Source organism: Ambystoma mexicanum, chromosome 3p (genome assembly GCF_040938575.1).
Source record: "Ambystoma mexicanum isolate Mex_15411 chromosome 3p, UKY_AmexF1_1, whole genome shotgun sequence".
In the NCBI taxonomy this organism is placed as follows: Eukaryota; Metazoa; Chordata; class Amphibia; order Caudata; family Ambystomatidae; genus Ambystoma; species Ambystoma mexicanum.
Genome location: NC_090925.1, coordinates 1,032,789,960 through 1,032,808,776, shown reverse-complemented (window position 1 = coordinate 1,032,808,776; position 18,817 = coordinate 1,032,789,960). Strand labels below are relative to the sequence as shown.

The 18,817-nt window shown below is 50.6% G+C and overlaps 1 long non-coding RNA gene and 1 pseudogene across 1 annotated transcript in view; both read left to right on the top strand.

Moving 5' to 3' along the window:
- The window catches only part of LOC138581204 (uncharacterized), a 101,809-nt gene that overhangs the window by 5,715 nt on the left and 77,277 nt on the right, over positions 1-18,817 (top strand). The window lies entirely within an intron of this gene.
- On the top strand, positions 9,653-9,804 carry LOC138581511 (5.8S ribosomal RNA; annotated as a pseudogene).

Below are 18,817 nucleotides of genomic sequence, written 5' to 3'. Positions count from 1 at the left end.
CCCAACCACATCTAATCAAATGTGGAGTTCCTCAAGGGTCCTGCATTTCTCCCACATTGTGCAACCTCTTCACAAGGTCCCTATTTGGTGTACTCCATGGGCATCACGTACACCAATTACGCTGATGACACGCAGATCCTCATTCCTCTCTCGGGTCATTATGAAGCCGACCAAACAACCCTCAACACCATCTACGCCGCCATCCAATCCTGGATAGCAGAAAACTGGCTCTGTCTGAACAGCGAAAAGACCGAACTCCTTATCATCGACTCCCCGAGCACAATCAGAAAGTTGGGCTCTCAATACGACACCTTTCTCATCGACAACACCCGCATTCCCACATCTCAGTCAGTCAAAACTCTGGGAATATACCTGGACTCAAACCCACCATGACCAGACAGGTTAATGCATTATCATCAGCAGCTGTTTACCACCGAAAACTTATCATAGCCGTCAGACCATTCCTAACGCAACAAAACTCCCTCACCATCGCCAGAGCAATCATTGGATCTCGCCTCGATCCTTCTAGGCACGTCAACAAAGAACATCAGGAAACTACAAACAGTGCAAAACAATGCCCTCAGAGCAGCAACAGGCGTCTCCAGACGAGAGCATATCTCATCCACAAGGAAATCGGTCCACTGGCTTCCCGTTAAGGAACGTATCCTTTTAAAATCTCTGGCACTGACCCATAAATGCCTCCATGATACGGCACCACGGTCAGAGATTCTCTGCGCCCCCTGGAACAGACCCACTCGTTCCAGTTACTCCAACGGCCTCGCCATCCCCAAAAGCCTTAAAGCCCAGGCAGGCGGCTCAAGCTTCCCAGAGCTAGCAGCCACCAACTGGAACCAACCCCCTCCCCCCTCCACAATCAGAAGCATCGAATCCCACACTGCCTTCAGAAAAGCAATCAAAACTAAACTGTTTGTATAACCTCACCCAGGATCTCAGTGTTAGGCATTTGCTACCTGTAACGCTGGCATTGCCTTTTACCGTTTGTACCCCAATGTAGGCACTTTCTACCTGTAACCACAGCAGTGCCTTTACTTCTTGTAACTAAGTCACTTTCTTGAAATAGCGCCTCGATGCCTCCGGGCTGCTAGGCGCTTTACAAATACAAAAATAAAATAATAAATAAATAAATAAAAATGTCAGGGAATGATGGAACATGTGGGTCTGAGTGAGGGCTGGAGCACTCTGGTGGGAAGGAAGGTGGGCATCTGGGTGTGAATGGAGGGATTGGGTATGCATGTCTAGTGAGAAGGATGTTGGTTTATCGGAGGGGTAGGAGCATGTGTGTGTCGAAGGGATGGTAATCGGGTGTGGGTATAGAGAGAAGGCGGGTGGCACCATCTGAGTGTGAGCTTGAGGTAGAGGTAAAGCATATGGATGTGGCTCTGGGGGGTGGAGCATCTTGGTGTACGTATGGAGGGACGGACGTTGGTGTCTTTGAGTGGGTTTGGAGGGAGGGATGGTGGCATGTGGGTCGGGAGGGAGGTGGCATTTTAATCTGGAATGTGTGTTTGGAAGGAGAAATGGGGCATTTGAGTGTGAATTGGGACATGTAGGGCTGGGGTATCTGCTTGTGAGTGGGGGCATGAAGGATCATTAACAGCGTAGCAGCTGGAGGGAGAGCCGCAGGCCTGACCTTGGTTGCATCCCAGACATGCACACCCACAGCCAGGGGCACCTCTCGCAGAGCGGTCTGGGGCGCGTGGGTAACCGAGCGCCGGGTAGCGGGGATTGCCTTCCACCGGAGGGGGGTCCGCGACACAGCAGATGGACAGGGACGCCTGGCAGGGTTGGGTTAACCTGCTGGGGATGTCCCCAACCGCGCACTGGAAAGGGATCCCTGTGCAGCCTCTTCTCACTGAGCTGGCCGCATCGCTCCTCTCTCTGAAATGCCAGCGGGTGGGCATTGGTGGGCGCACACCGGTCAGCAGGGAGCCGAGGGAAACCTGACTGCTCTCGAGGGGCGCATCCCCAGGCAGACAGGGGCCCCGCACACCAGATGCAAGCCCTGAGCCATGGCGCAGCAGGCTTACTCGATGGGCGGGCATTGAGGCTCCAGCCGCCCACATCTGTGGGTGAGCGACGGCCAGGCCTGCCGGCACGGCGGGTGTCCTTCCCTCTTGCCCAGGAAGCTGGAGCTCGATCCTGTAGGGCCGGGCTGGGGTTTGAAGACTCTAGCAGTACCACCAGACCCCCTGACTGTGCTGTCTATGGCCCGCCTCGCCGTCCGTCCCTCATCCCCCCACAAAAGGGGAGCGGAGGGGGTTGGGGACGGAGTCGGGGAAGGATGAGTGGATCGGGCCGGGTGGGCCGGTGGCGGAGCGGCCTGCCTCCAACCTTTTGGAAGCACTGTGTTGCTGCAGGCGGTGGGCAGGCTTTCCGGGCTGAACACCTGGATTTCTTTTTTTTAAACCACAATTGTCTCGGCCGAGCTAGACAGAGCACTGGGCTGTCTTGCCACAGGCGGTGCTGCCTCCCTGTCAGGTCCAGTCTTGAATCTTCCTGCAGGAGTGATGCTGGCCCACCAGACCCCCTAAGTATGCTTGCCCAATAATCTCTTGGTATAAATAACTACCAAGCTGGCAAACCAAAGGGGAAAGGGAGAAAATAACAGATACAGATCTTCACTGGCTCTCATGGTAGCAAGCCCACTGGAACTGGATTGATGGATGATTCATCAGTGTCTGTGAAAATCTAAAAACAAATGTACACAGATTAAAATGTACTCAGTTCTACATTCTAAACTACTGCTATAGATATGATTTACCACCCGTGTCCAAAATACCTGTTGCCTATGCTTGATTGCTGATAGGCTTCTATTTACTTGCAAATTAATCTTCTTTAAATCTTTAATACGTCTTTTCCTTTTTCTTAACTTCTTAGAAATCTTTGTTTTTCACTTGGATCAGTATTTATGTAGTTACATAGTATTGATCTTGCTTGCTGATATAATTCAAATCTTTCTGAGGATATTTCTTAATCTAAAATGTTCAAAAGTCTTTTTGTTGTTAAACTACTCCTTTCTTTGCAGGATAAAATATTGAAAATATATATACAAAAAATGTATTGAAATAACAACTTAAATATTTAAAGTTCAAAAGGAAAGAAAATGAACTACTTTGTTTGCGATTGCTGAAGACACCCGACGCTCTGCAGAAAAAATAAACAAAGACAACGCTCTGGACACGTTTATTTCCAGCTGATCTGACGAACCCGAAGCATAGCGCAATCAGGAAATTGAGATGAACATGACGAAGCGCGCAATCAGGAAGTAAAGATGAACACGACGCACCGCGCAATCCGCACAATCAGGAAGTAATAAAGAACACGATGCTCAGGACGCGATACACCCGTATCGGGCCCTTTCCTCTAAAGTTCAGTTGAATAACTCTTGTAAGAGTTCCAAACTACCTCACCACTTCTCTCCTCCAATCACTGTTGTTCGAAGGGATTGTGTCCTCCGTCGTATTCCTTATCTTGATAGATTACATCCCAGCTTGCTGGACTTGGACATTTTTTCAGTAGAGGGCGCTGCGCGTCGACGTCCCTCGAGCTGGTGTCCCCCGACAGCCACCGTCTCAGCGCCGATGTCATCATGTGTATAAATAGACTTGTGCAGCGACCGTTGCTCAGTTCCATTTTTGTGCGCTTCGTGGGCCTCGGAATCGTGTTGCTCAGTTCTTTCTTCAAGAAGATTCAACGTATTCCTCGAAGATATCATCTTTATTCGATGGCTTCCTCATCCGAACCGTCGACCCCACGGTCCGGCTTCAAAAAGTGTCATGATTGTGGGAAGAAAATGTCGTTGACGGATCCTCACAGGATCTGATTGTGGTGCCTGGGATCGAAGCATCACTGTTCGGAATACGAGGACTGTATGTCCATGACGGCGAAAGCCTTGAAGGACCGTAAGGGGAAGCTAGAAAGAGGTAAGACTCTTAAAACTTCTACTCCTTCGAAAGTTTCTTCGGCAGAGTCGAGACATTCGTCTCCTTGCCGTCACAGGAAACATTCCCGTTCAAGGTCTCGAAGCGGTTGCCATCAGTCTTCGAGATCGAAACACTCTAAGAAGAGGCGTCGTAGATCTCCCTCTTCTTCGTCTTCTACTGTTTCCCCGGAAAGGGTCACCTGCCCCACGAAACACAGCTCTCCAGCTAAGTGGGAGGAATTCCGTAAGAAAATGCTTAGCGTCTTCTAGAAAGCGGCCTCAACCCCCTCGGAGACGGCTAAAGGTGATACACTGGGTGAAAGACCCGAAAAATCAAAAAGCTGCGACTCGTTGCACCCGGCGAAAGAAACTACCTGAGAGCGTCATGAACCCTCGAGTAAAGGCAGTAAGACTGCGTCATCGACGCTGTTGTCAAAGGTTTCTCCGACTCATAAATCTGCGTCATCGACGCCTTTGTCGAAGGGTCCGTCGACGCATAAATCGGTTGCATTGACACCGTCTTCGACGCCATTGTCGACTCCGATAAAAGACAGACCTACAACTGTCACTACATCTCAGTCAGGAGAGGTGCCGAGGACTTCAACTATGACCTTGAGGATGCCGTTGACAACTTTGACGACTCCGAGTAGGATTCCGATCCTCTCGAGTACTTCGAGGTCTCTTCAAACTTTTTCGACACACTTTTCGGGTTTGTCGAAGCCTTTGACTGCCACGTCGACAACTTCGACATTTGCTCAACCGGTGACAACAAATTTGGCTCCTTCTGCTCTAGAAATGGGTTTTAAACCATACCCTAGGTCTGATTACTTTAGAGCTGTGTCCTCTATATATGAGGAAGGGGAGGATTCCGACCACGAGAGACCCTTTGGGTTGCAAAGGACCACACCACCCATACCAGAGGAATTTATCTCTGAAGAGAACAGGTTAAAGGTTCTTCAAGACTTTTTACATGAGGCAAGTGGTTTAGATACTTCTCCAGAAGTAGAGTTTGCTAAACCAGACCCTGGGGAGCATGCTGAGACCCCTTATAAGACCCCTTATATGGTTCTGATGGCCAGAATAATAGAGTTCATGGGGTGGTCTACACCTACACCTTCTTTTCAGCAGGATGACCATACTGACATTTTAGTTAAAGGTCCACAGGAAGATCCTGTTGTTCCTTTTCATACTGCCCTGCAAAGAAAAATCTCTGCTGTTTGGGAAACTCCTGAAGTTATCCCGGCAGTTAACAAGATACTATCTGCCAAATACAGGGTATCTGCTACAGACCCTGAATATTTGAGCAAACATCCAACTCCAGAGAGTTTGGTTGTACAAGCAGCAACTTCATCAAATAGTAGATCTGCATACCCTACTATTCCACAGGACAGGGATGATAAAAGGTTTGACGCTATGTCTAAAAAAGTCTTTTCGGCATGTAGCATGGCGCTTAAATCTGTTAACGCCACTTGCACGCTTGCAAGATTCAGACATACACTTTGGGAGTGTGCTTCATCTGCAGCTGACTGTCTCCCGGAAGGAGATGAAAGGGAAGCATTTTTAAACATCTTTAAAGATGGGAAAGATGCAATGTGCGAGTCCCTTCAAACAGGCATTGATTCTGCTGACAGTATCAGCAGGGCCATGGCAGCAAGTACTACAATCCGCAGATATGCGTGGTTGCGAAAGTCTGGTTTTGCTCCAGATGTAAAAGCCGACTTTTGAACATGCCCTTTGACGGCACTTCTTTATTTGGTAAGAAGGCTGATGACAGCCTGGAGAAGTTACAAACATCTAAGGCAGCAGCGAAAACTCTTGGGGCTGCAATCCGTCAGACTCCGAATTGCCCCTCAGGAACCTCCTGGAGGGGTAGGTCCTTTCCCTTTTACTCCGCATTCGGAAAAGGCAGAGGACAGCCAGCTCAAGGGGCCAAAAACGATTCACCCGTGGTGGATGGGTTAAAAGTACAAAAGCCGCAGCAGCAGGTGCCACTTTACCCTCGGCATCTGCATCAGCCGCTTCTAAACCCTTCTGAGGTCTCCCCTCACAAGACACCAGTAGGGGGCAGGTTAACTCAACCTCTGGCAGAATGGCAGGCTACTACGTCAGATGCTTGGGCATTGGAGACAGTCGCCCAAGGTTACTGCCTGACCTTTCTACACACCCCTCAGAGTCATCCACCGGGGAACAACTCTTTGAAGTTTCCAGATCTTCTCCCTATGCAGGTGATTGTAGACCTGCTAGGGAAAGGTGCCATAGAACCGGTACCTGTAGCGGAGAGGACAAGGGTTGGTATTCCCCCCTACTTCCTAGTACCAAAGAACGACAGAGAACTGGGACAAGAATTGACCAAATTCCTCAGGAAGGACAAGTTGAAGATGGTAACTCTTTCTCAGATCCTTCAGGCCCTCCAGCTTCAGGACTGGTTGGTATCCCTAGACCTTCGGGATGCTTATTTCCATGTGCCAATCCATCTCAAACACAGGAAATACCTGTGGTTTGCAATTGGCAACTCTCACTATCAATTTCGATTTCTGCCATTTGGGCTGACCTCCGCCCCGAGGGTCTTCACCAAGCTAATGTCGGTAGTGGCGGCGAGTCTAAGGAGGGAAGGCATCCATGTCTACCCCTACCTAGACGATTGGTTGATCAGAGCAGTTTCATTGGAACAAGCTCAGATCCAACTAGTTTATGTCTGCCGCTTCCTTCACAAGATGGGCTTCTCCCTCAACTTAAAGAAGTCACAGATGATACCATCACAAAGACTCCAGTTCATTGGAGTGGTCCTGGACACTTCCCTGGGGAGAGCCATGCCACCAGAGGTGAGGGCCCAAGATATTCTGCAGATGGTTACCAAATTTCAAAATGCCCAACTTCTTCCAGCCTTCGACTTTTTGAGGTTGCTAGGTCTCATGGCATCCTGCATCTTCCTAGTGCCGGAGAATGAGATCTATCCAGTGGGCGCTGAGAACTCAATAGTCGCAATTCTCAGGAAGAATGACAGATCTTCAAGTCCCGGACAGAGTGGCTCGAGACCTTCAGTGGTGGGCCTGTCGGGAGAACATTTTGAAAGGAGAACAGTTTTGGCAACCATGGCCGGAGATAACAGTAGTCACGGATGCCTCACTAACGGGGTGGGGAGCCCATACCAACGACTTGACCATCAGTGGTCGTTGGTCTCCATCGGAGTCCAGACTACATATCAACCTGTTAGAGCTGAGAACAATCAGAGTAGCGCTGAAGGCTTTTCTGCCATCTGTACAGGGGAAAAATATCCTAATAATGACGGACAACACAGTGGCCATGCACTACCTCAACAAAAGAGGAAGCGTAGGATCACTGCCACTGTGCAGAGAGGCGTTGCAGCTCTGGTTTTGGGCAATTCAAGAAGGAATCTGCCTATCGGCAGATCACTTAGCCGGAGAGAAGAACTTGACAGCAGACGCTCTGAGAAGGCAGAGCACAGTCTCCCACGAGTGGGAGCTAGCTCAGGAAGTCGTTCAGGAGATCTTCGCCCTTTGGGGAACCCCTCAAGTGGATCTGTTCGCCACCAGTATCAACAGGAAGTGCGATCAGTTTTGTTCAAGGGATTTTCCCCTGAGAGGAGCTCTAGGGGACGCGTTTGTAGTAGACTGGGAGTTTCCACTTCTATACGCGTTTCCTGCAGTCCCTGTCATTCCTCAGATGATCGGGAGGTTGAGAAGATTCCAGAAAATTATGATCCTAATTGCCCCGGATTGGGTCAGGAGAACGTGGTACCCGGACCTTCTGGAAATGTCCATCTGCTCTCTGATTCGTCTTCCACAAAGAGAGGATCTTCTCTCGCAGAAGGGAGGTCAGATTCTCCATCCGGACATCAGAACCCTCAACCTTCACGCCTGGTTTCTGAAAGGTTGAGATACAAGGATTGGGACCTCCTGGATGACGTCATGGAGGTGTTGCTTTCAGCTAGAAGACCAGCAACAAAGACTTTATACCGCTGCCGTTGGAACAGATTTTGCAGCTGGTGTAGAGAGAAGAATATCGAACCCTTTTCATGCAGTACACCAATGGAGTTATCTTTCTTGCTCTATTTGTCGAATTCAGGTCTTCAAGTTGGTACGATCAAGGGCTACCTCGCAGCGCTGTCAATCTTTAAGCGCACTGCGGAGGAGCCATTATATTTCAAATTACCCCTAGTAATCCAATTTCTGAAGGGGTTAACTAATGTCTATCCCCCAAAGCCGTTCCAAGTTCCCTTGTGGGACGTAAATCTAGTCTTACATTTTCTGATGGGTACTCCCTTTGAACCACTCCATTCTTGTTTATTAAGATTTCTCACCCATATGCATATGTCAGAGGAGTGAGTGAATTACAAGCTCTTTCTTGCAAACCTCCTCATACAATTTTTCACAAAGACAAAGTTGTCTTACAAGTGAAGCATAATTTCCTCCAAAAGATGGTCTCTGAATTCCACATCACTCAGAAAATAACCTTACCTTCATTCTATCCTCCTCCCCATCCAGGGAAAGAAGAAGAGAGGCTACATAGGCTGGATCCAAGGCGTGCCTTCAGTTTTTATATCAACAGACTTGCTAGGATAAGGCAAGCGGACCAACTATTTGTAGGCTATGCAGGACACAAATTAGGATTGCCAATCACAAAATAGACCATTTCAAGATGGATTATTTTAGCCATTCTAGAATGCTACAAATTGGCAGGGAAAGAGCCCCCTCAACATTTTAGGGCTCATTCAACCAGGGTTATCGCAGCCTCTTCGGCTCTCCAAAGAGGGATACTGATTCGGGACATATGTGCGGCTGCCATATGGCCGTCCGCTCATACTTTTAGAAAATTCTACAGTCTGGATTCCTCCTCTAGCCCAGAGACAAGATTTGGCAAAGCTGTGTTACATTCTGTTCATTCTTAAAGGGAAATATTCCATTTTTACTCCCACCTCCTCTTTCACACCACTGCTCTGGGAGTCTATCAAGATAATGAATACGTCGGAGGACACAATCCCTTCGAAGAACAAGTTACTTCTTACCTTGTTCTTTCGATGGGATGTTCCTCCGACGTATTCCTTATCGCCCCTCCCATCCATCCCCGCAGTAAAACTTCCCTTGTAGTTGCAGCTTACGCTCCTTCAAGGTCAATAACCAATTCATGCACAGCTAAATTTCAAGCTTCAAAACGGAACTGAGCAACGGTCGCTGCGCAAGTCTATTTATACGCATGATGACGTCGGCGCCGAGACGGTGGCTGTCGAGGGACACCAGCTCGAGGGACGTTGATGCGCAGCACCCTCTACTGAAAACATTTCCGAGGCCAGCAAGCTGGGATGTAATCTAACAAGATAAGGAATACGTCGGAGGTACATCCCATCGAAAGAACGTTACAAGGTAAGAAGTAACTTGTTCTTCTATGGAAACTCCATCTTGGCTTGGGGAAACAGATACTTCCTGTATATTCTTTCATTAAGGAAAATTGACATATTCACAATCTTAATTCATACTAAATTCAAAACCCCAAACATTCTTTTACTAACACCTTCACCTAAAGTGTGTAAATGTTGAAATTAAAAATCTGCATGAACCTCCTTAGTGAAAGTTTTCTGAAGTAATATGTTTTTGGAAATTTGTAAATATACCATGGAATCCTGACACTCCCCCCCGCCTCTCCTGCACCGGCAGGGTCAGGCTGATGTCTGGAACAAAGAAAGTTGCCAGTGACTCTTGGCGGTGGATCACTCGGCTCGCGCGCCGATGAAGAATCAGCTAGCTGCGAGAATTAGTGTAAATTGCAGGACGACACATTGATCAACACTTCGAACGCACCATGCGGCCTGGGTTCCTCCCAGAGCTATGTCTGTCTGTGGGTCGCTTGTAATTCAATCGTCCGGGCGTTCCCTCCCAGGGGCGTGGCTGGGGCTGTCGCAGGGACCACATTCCCCATCGTCCCCCTAAGATCAGAGCACGATCAGCACTCTCGCAAGATCCCTGGACCTGGCTTGCGGGCTCATTGCCAGCGTGTCCCAGCCTCCCAAGTTTCCCTGCCTCATGCTGGTTTCGGGAGGGCTGGCGTGCCCCGGATGTGTTGACGGCAGCGGGCCTTTAAAAAAGGCTGGTGCACCTTCACCCTACCCCTCACTGGCCGTACTGTGTGTGGTGTCCCAGGGCTGCCGGCGCAGGATGGCCATGGAGCCTCGGGACCATTTGGGCTTCGGCCGCAAATCGGGACAGCGCACACTCGGCTGTGCCAAAGGCACAGGGCTGGGGCTACCCCCCGTACGGGCTCGAGGCCAGCTGCCCCGAGCTATGTGCTCCCCCGACTATGGCCTCAGATCAGACGTGACGACCTGCTGAATTTAAGCATATTACTAAGCGGAGGAAAAGAAACTAACCAGGATTCCCTCAGTATTGGCCAGTGAAGAGGGAAGAGCCCAGCGCTGAATCCCTGTTCAGCAGCAGGCATGGGAAATGTGGCGTACAGAAGACCGACTCTCCGGCATCGCTCAGGGGGCTCAAGTCCTTCTGATAGAGTCTCACCCCGTGGACGGTGTTAGGCCGTAGCGGCCTCTTGCATGCCGGGATCAGATCTTCTTGGAGTCAGGTTGCTTGGGAATACAGCCCAAAGCTTGTGGTAAACTCCATCTACGGCTAAATACGGATGCAAAACCGATGGCTAACAAGTACCGTAAGGGAAAGTTGAAATGATCTTTGAAGAGGGAGTTCCAGAGGGCGTGAAACCATGGAGAGGTAAACTGGTTGGGTCCATGCAGTCCGCCTGCAGGATTCAACACGGCAGGCAGGTTGGTCACCTGGAATGGTGGATGCCCTCACAGGACTGCAGCCCGGGGACAACAGGCCCCCGCAGGGCGCATATCCTCTGTGGCGGTGCACCGTGACCGGCTGGGAAGGCCCCGGGGGGGCAGGTGGCTCTTTGCTCCGGCAGAGAGTGTTACAGCCCCCTGACAGCAGTTTTGCTGTGTCTGCTGGGCCGTGCCCTTATCCGGCAACCGTCCTGGCCCCTCTTGGGGTCAAGACTGGCCTGCTGGGGGTGCTCTTCTGAGCACTCCATGGGATCGATTTGGCGCACTTGGTCCGTCTAGGGTTGGACTGCTTGGTCAGCCTCTGCTGTTGTTTCAAGCAATTCGCTTCCACTGGCCTTGGGACTGTGTCAAGGGTATTCCCCCCTTGGGGAGGGCCCCTCGTGTGGGTGGCTCTGCACTCGGAGCAGAGCGAAGGCCGAGCAGAGTGAAGGCCGAGCAGGCCGGCCGTTCCCCAGTGGTCAGATCAGAGTGGATGGGGTCGGGTGGCCCTAGTCCCAGTGTGGGCCCCGCAAGCCACAATGTGGCCCCTCATCCACCGAGCACGTTTCTCCAGCAGTTCAGAGCGCAAGTTCTGTGGGGTGCTGACCCCCTCTGTCGCCACACCGGTGGCGGTGTGCGGGCGAACCCCCTACCGCTTCAAGTTGTGGTGGCGCCCACGTGACCAGCCTGTCCACCCGACCCACACGCATCTGGGGACGCTCTTTGATGCTTGGGTCCTGCGGACGGCCCCAGAGGATGCGAAGGTCAGCTCTGTGGTGGGCGCGCAGCACTCCCCGTTGACACCCTCCGGCAGGTGCGGCTACCTGGTTGATCCTGCCAGTAGTAAATGCACATCTCAAAGATTAAGCTGTGCACATGTTGGTGCACACGGCCGGTACAGTGAAACTGCAAATTGCTCATTAAATCAATTATGGTTCCTTTGATCGCTCCATCTGTTACTTGGATAACTGTACTAACTCTAGAGCTAAAGCATGCCGACGAGCGCTGACCTCCCGGGGTGTGTGCATTTATCAGAACGAAAGTCGGAGGTTCAAAGACAATCGGATACCGTTGTAGTTCCGACCATAAATGATGCCGACTAGCGATCCAGCGGCATTATTCCCATGACCCGTCAAGCAGCTCCCCAGGAAACCAAAGCCTTTGGGTTCCGAGGGGAGTCTGGTTGCAAAGCTGAAACTTAAAGGAATTGACGGAAGGTCACCACCAGGAGTGGAGCCTGCAGCCTAATTTGTCTCAACACAGGAAACCTCACCCTGCCCGGACAAAGAAAGAATTGACAGATTAATAGTTCTTTCTGGATTCTGTGGGTGGTGGTGAATGGCCGTTCTTAGTTGGTGGAGTGATATTGTCTGGTTAATTACGATAACTACTGAGAGTCCTCCATGCTAACTAGTTACGTGACCCGCAGAGGTCAGCGTTCAACTTCTTAGAGGGACAAATGGCGTTCAGCCACACGAGACCGAGCAATAACAGGTCTGTGATGCCCTTAGATGTCCAGGGCTACACACGCGCTACACTGAACGGATCAGCTTGTGTCTACCCTTCACCGACCGGCGCGGGTAACCCACTGAACCCTGTTCGTGATAGGGATTGGGGATTGCAATTATTTCCCATGACAAGGAACTCCCAGTAAGTGCCGGTCATAAGCTCGCGTTGATTAAGTCCCTGCCCTTTGTACACACCGCCCGTCGCTACTTCCAATTGGATGGTTTAGTGAAGTCCTTGGATCGGCCCAGCCGGGTTGGCAATGGCCCTGGCGGAGCGCCGAGAAGATGATCAAACATGACTATCTAGAGGAAGTAAAAGTCGTAACAAGTTTTCCCGCGGGTGAATTTGCAGAAGGATCATTAACAGCGGGGCAGCCGGAGGGAGAGCCGCGGGCCCGTCCTCGGTGCGTCCAAGACGCGCACACCCACAGCCCGAGGCGTCCCTCGTGCTATGGTCCGGCCAGCGGAGCATTCCGCAGTCGGGGCGCATGGGGGGTCCAGGCGCCAGGGAGCGGGATTCCCTTCCGCCGTAGGAGGGGTCCGCGACCCAGCAGACGGACTGGGACGACAGGCAGGGTTGGGTTAACCTGCCGGGGAGCAGCCCTCATCCTCTCCTCACCAAGCCGGCCCCTGAGCTGCGGCAACGGGTGCAGGCACGCTCCACCCAGAACAACCAGCGGGCGGGAGTTGGTGGGCACACCCCGGTCGGCAGGTAAGTCCCAAGTAGGAGCAGCCGGGAGCCGAGGGAAGCCAAACCGTTCTCGTGGAACGCCTGCCCAGGCAGACAGGGGCCTGGCCCGCCGGACGAGCCCTGAGCCATGGCGCAGCTGGGCATACTCGAAGGGCGCGCGTCGAGGTTTCGGCCATCCACCTCCGTGGGCGAGCGATGGCCAGGCCCGCTGGCACAGCGGGAGACCTTCTCTCTTACCCAGGTAGCTGGAGCTCGGCCCCGTGCGGCCAGGCTGGGGTTTGAAGACACTAGCGGTCACACCTGACTCCCTCCTGTCTGTGCTGTCTCTGGCCCGCCTCTCCATCTGGCCCCCGAAAGGGGAGCATCGGAGGGGGTTGGAGTTAGGGAAGGATGAGGGGGATCTGGCCGGGTGGGTCGGCGGCGGAGCAGCCTGCCTCCGTCACTGTGGGAAGCCATGCTGCCATGCTGCTGCAGGCCGCAGGTAGGCTTCCCGGGCTGAGTGCCTGGATTTTTGTTTTCGTTTTGTTTTAACACCATGATGGTCTCGGCCGACTCCCAAGTGGGGAAGCTAGATGGGGCACTCGGCGGTCTCGCCACGGTGGGTGGGACGGACGGCATTGCCTCCCCCAGCCTCTCCTGCACCGGCAGGTTCGGGCCGACTTCTTTAGACCCTCTTGTCCTGTATAATTTTCGTCCCATTTTGCTTCTTCAATGTCTTTTTTTTAAAACATATTTATTTTAAACCGGTTGCACAAGTGGATAAAGGGAACACAAGCGACATTCCAATAATTAAGACTGAGCAGTCATAGTCCGGACATTCCAGAATCCTCCCCTTCCTGCCCCCCCTCCGATCTCAGTTGAAACCCCTTCCTGGCCCAGCGGGACAGAATCGTCTGTGAATAGTTCCGTGCCCGACTATAGAGCCAAATGGGCCGGACGAGGCTTGCGGGTCAGCACAAGGGTAGTTTCTGTCATATTCCATAAGCGGGGCCCAAATGTCCGTGAACCGATGTAAAAGACCGCCTTGGCTGCGATGACCTTTTCTGCCACCAAGATATCCCAGAGTTTGATCCACCACAGTATCATAGAAGGGCCCTTAGTGGTTTTCCAGGTGCAGGCAATGGTGATTCTCCCGCCAGCAGGAGTTGTGTAAGGAGCTTGGCCTTTCTCCCCGATCTTGGGTAGACCTCTGGAGCCTAGTAAGATAATTTACGGCTCCGTAGGGATCTTCACATGGGTTATGTCTTCTATTGCGGAGATACACTGGTTCCAGAAAGTTTGTACTTTGGGGCAGGTCCACCACATGTGGAAATACGAGCCGGGCCGTCCACATTTATGCCAGCACTCGGGTCAAGGGATTGGTCGAAGTGATGAAGGCGGGTTGAGGGAAAGTACCATCACAAAAGCAGTTTGTGGGCACATTCACGATTAGTGATGCAAAAGGAGGAAGCGTGGGTCCTAGACCATATATCTACCCAGGTTTGGTCTTCTAGAGGGTGTCCCAGGTCTGCTGCCCAATGTGCCATATAAGGGGGCCTGGTGGTAAGCGTGTCCTCCTGTAGTACTCTGTAGAGAGTGGAGGTTTTTCCCCTAAGCAGCAATCCCTGTAAGGTAAATTCAAGAGGAACAGCTTGTTGAGTCTGGGATAAGAGCACCAATGCCGGAGTTGCGAGTAAGAGAACCTCTCGGCTTCAGTTAGTTGAAAGGTTGATTTACAGCGTTCAAAGATGCAGGGTTGGCCATCCTCAAATAGTTGTCCCAGGGATTCAAGTCCCCCTGTGGCCCAGTTCCTAAAGTTCAGCGGGTAGGATCCAGGAGAAAAAGCGGGTTGTGAAAAATCGGGGAGACAGGGCTCAGGCCACGTGGGATGCCTTTCTGTTGGTTCAATGCCCAATCCCATACATCAAGAGTGTGTTTGGTGGAAGTCCGGGTCCACACCCAAGTCCTCCGTAGGGGGGGGGAGCAATACGTGGAAGAAAGCAAAGGGGAAGCGTGAGGCGGGACTGCTCCAGCTCCACCCATTTCTTTGGCCCAGTGATCTTGTCCCAAGCTTAAATGTGTGCCAGCTGTGCCGCTATTTGGTATTTACGTAGTTCGGGGACCGCCAAGCCACCTAATCGCGAGCTGTTCATCATCGCCGTCTGAGATATCCTTGCCTTCCTACCTCTCCACATAAACTGAAGCATTTCCCTCTGCATACAGCGAAGAGGAGATAGTGGAATCGCAACGGGTAGGGAAGAGCAGGCATAAAGGAACCGTGGGAAGAGACACATCTTGCAGACAGTGATCTGCCCAATGAGAGAGAAATCTCCTGTGAGGTCCAACGTTCACGGTCCCACTCCAGCTCTTTAAAGAGCCGGGGGAAGTTCCGCAAATATGTGTCTTTAGGGCAGGCCGGGATCTGGACTCCCAGATAGGGGATAGATTTCCCACTCCATTGAATCAGGCATAGGGGCCTCAAGTCCTCCCATTCCCAGTGCTCCATGCCCACCCCCAATGCTGGCGATTTTCCTGAAGTTGATGGAAAACCCTGAAACCTTCCCAAAGTTTTGGTACTCACGAAGTTTGTCAATGATTCATTTCAGTTATATCTAGTGCCAGACAATTAAAAAAATGCCTGGATTACGCCTCTTCTAAAAAAGCCAAATCTGTGTCCTTTAACATCCTCCAACTACAGACTGATTACCAACACCGCCTTTCTTTTGAAAATCTTGGATCGAGTTGCGTACATTCAGATATCTGTATTTTTGGAACAAAATCAATCTTGCACAAATACCAATCAGGCTTTCGTACTAACCACGGAACAGAGACGGCTCTTCTTGCCCTTAAATCTCGCCTTCTTCAAGGCATGGATAAGGGCCAGATTGCCCTCCTGATGATTTTAGATCTCTCCGCAACTTTTGACCTGGTGGACCATTCCATCTTTTCCACCAGGTTAAGGAAGAATGTATCCTTCTCTGAAGATGCAATCCAATACATATCCTCTTTTTTGAAAGATAGACAAATTAGAGTGACTAGTGAGTCGGCAGAAGCCGATCCCATGCTCTTATTGTATGGGATCCCACAGGGAGCATGCGTGTCACCATGTTTTTATAACATCTTTATGATCCCCTTCTTCCAGATGTTGGAAGAGAAGGGGATAATATTCGCTAATTATGCAGATGATACGCAATGTGTTCTACCTATTTCGGGCACACATCAAGAAGACGAAGCATTCATTAATAAAATCTACCTTTAAATCCAAAATTGGATGGTCTCCAATGGGCTGGCTCTGAATAGTGCCAAAACTGAATTTCTTCTGGTGGGCTCTCCCAGTAAATTGGATAAACTGGGGGCCGACTATAAGCATTTCAATTTGGATAACTGTCATTGAGACCTTGAATAAGGTGAAAACACTAGGTGTGTACCTGGATAAACACATGAATATGAAGGCTCAGGTGAATAGTCTTATTTCTTCATCCTTCTATTTCATCAAACTCTTCCGCCACCTATGCCCCCTTATTTCTGAAAATAATTCTGAAACCTTGGCGAGGGCCCTTATTGGATCCAAATTGGATTACGGGTGCATCCTACTGGTGGGCCTCCCACAGGCAGAGATTCAACGCCTCCAGGTGATCCAGAATGGGGCGGTGAGAGAAGTGAAGGGCCTAAATAAAAGGGATCACGTCTCTGAAGCTAGGAGGAGCCTCCATTGTCTACAGTTCGGGGCAAGAGTTTTGTTTAGGTTTCTTCTCATTACCCAAAAAATTTAACATGGGTCAAATGCCATCTTATCTGAAGGAAGCTATTGTCTTGAAAGATAACGCTAGGACCTTAAGATCAGATAATACCAATCTTCTTAAGGTCCCATGTAGTTATTCTAATAAGACAAGACGGGTCATTTGAAGTAGCAGCTCCAACAGCCTGCAATGCCCTGTCGCCCACGCTAAGAATGTTAGCCTCGACAGAACTGTTCAAGAAGCAGCTGAAGACCCTGCTCTTTGCCTAGAGAGTTCTTGTAGTCACACATGCCTCTGCTTATCGTTACTCTGAGTTTTGTCTTGTCCTCCGTTTGTTCTATGTTTCTTGTGTGATAGTCCACGCCCAACAGCACAAGGGTACCAGGTGCGCTCTATAAATGCTTAAAACATAACATAACAAAACAAATTTACAAAGCTCCTGTAGAGCTGATGTCAAGGAAGGACAGATATCTGTTATGGATAACAGTACGTCATCAGCATAGAGTGAGATTTTGTGCTGGGAGGTACCAACTGGAAGACCTTTGATGCTTGATTCTATTCGAACTCACTGGGCGAGGGGTTCCATATCAAAACAAACAGGAGGGGGCAAAGAGGGCATCCTTGTCTGATGCCACAGATTAAGGGGATCGGATCTGATAGGTTGTGGTTAACCCAGAGAAGAATTTTTGGGGACTGGGCTAAGACCATTTTGCGAAAGCTCAGGCCAAAGTGAAAGACTTCCAGGGCACGCTGCAGGAAGGCACAGTCTACTTTTTCGAAGGCCTTGGTGGCATCCAAAGCTAACAGAGCCAATTTATGCGAGTCTTGGGTTGCTATGTCCACCAGGTTTAGGGCTCTTTGAATGTTGTCTCCGGTTGATCTATGCATTATGAACCCCACCTGGTCGACCAAGGTGGGTGGCCGAGATGGCAGCCAGGCGATTTGCCAGAACATTTGAATAAATGTTGGCATCAATGTTTGATAAGGAAATGGGCCTATATGAACTGTTTTCCTTCTGTCTTTGCCGGGTTTAAGCAAGAGCCTGGTTACAGATGCTTGCATGGATAGGGTGATAGAGCCAGAAATCCCAAATGAGTTAAAGAGGGCTGTTAGTGGGGCTACCAGTTGGGGGCGAAACAGTTTGTAAAATCTAATCTTGAATCCGTCTGGGCCAGGGTCCCTGGCCTTTAAAGACTTGATGGATTCCTCCACCTTCTCACCTGTAATCGGGGCGTCCAATCCCTCTATGTCGGGCTCTTCCAGTTGTGGAAGGGCAACATCCTGCAGGCACTTAATCTGCTCTGCCCTGTCTCAGGGAGATGCCGACATTGTTTCGGAGAGAGATGGGCCGCTGCCATATGTAGTTTATCACGATCAGTGTATTGGACCCCTGGGAGTCGCAGAGGCCCACTATCGTGTTCTTTCTCTTGATCTTAGCTAGCTTCTCCACTAGAAGTCTATTTGCTTTGTTGTTCTTCGTGTAGTAGCCCTGCTTGGATTTGGCTAGTAAGTATGCTGTTTCTTCTGCATAATGGCCCTCCAGCTTCTTCCGGGCTGTTTGTAGGACACAATGGGTTTTCAGGGACCGATCTTTTCTTTTGTGATGGGTGTCTGCCCTTTGGACCTCCTCCTGCAGCTCAATGCGGATTCGGTGTTTGCGTTTGTGGTATGCCGCCCCTTGCACAATCAATTCTCCCCTCACCACTGCCTTCATGGCGACCCAGGTAGTGGCTGGGGATGTGTCCTCCACTGGGTTCTCCTGAAAGAAGTTCCAGATCACCTTAGCAATCGAGTCCCTCAGTGGCATCTCATTCAGGATGGGGTCATATAAGTTCCACAGGCTTCGAGGAGGTGGTTCAGGGTCGTAGGCCCGAAGAGCCAGTGTAATCGGAGCATGGTCCGAGAGTACTTTCGGCCCTATGGCCACTCTGTCTACAAAAGCAAGGATTTGTGGGGAGGTCAGCACAAGGTCTATTCGAAAGGAATCCCTATGTACCTGTGAGAAGAAAGAAAAGTCCTTCTCGTCTGGATGAAGCAGCCTCCATGAGTCCACCACCCCTAGAGTCCGGAATAGGTAAAGGGGTTTTAAAGTCTCTGGGGGCCGGAGGATGTGATCTTTCCCACTGGGGGTCTGGGACCCCGTTGAAGTCTCCTCCAATAATTATT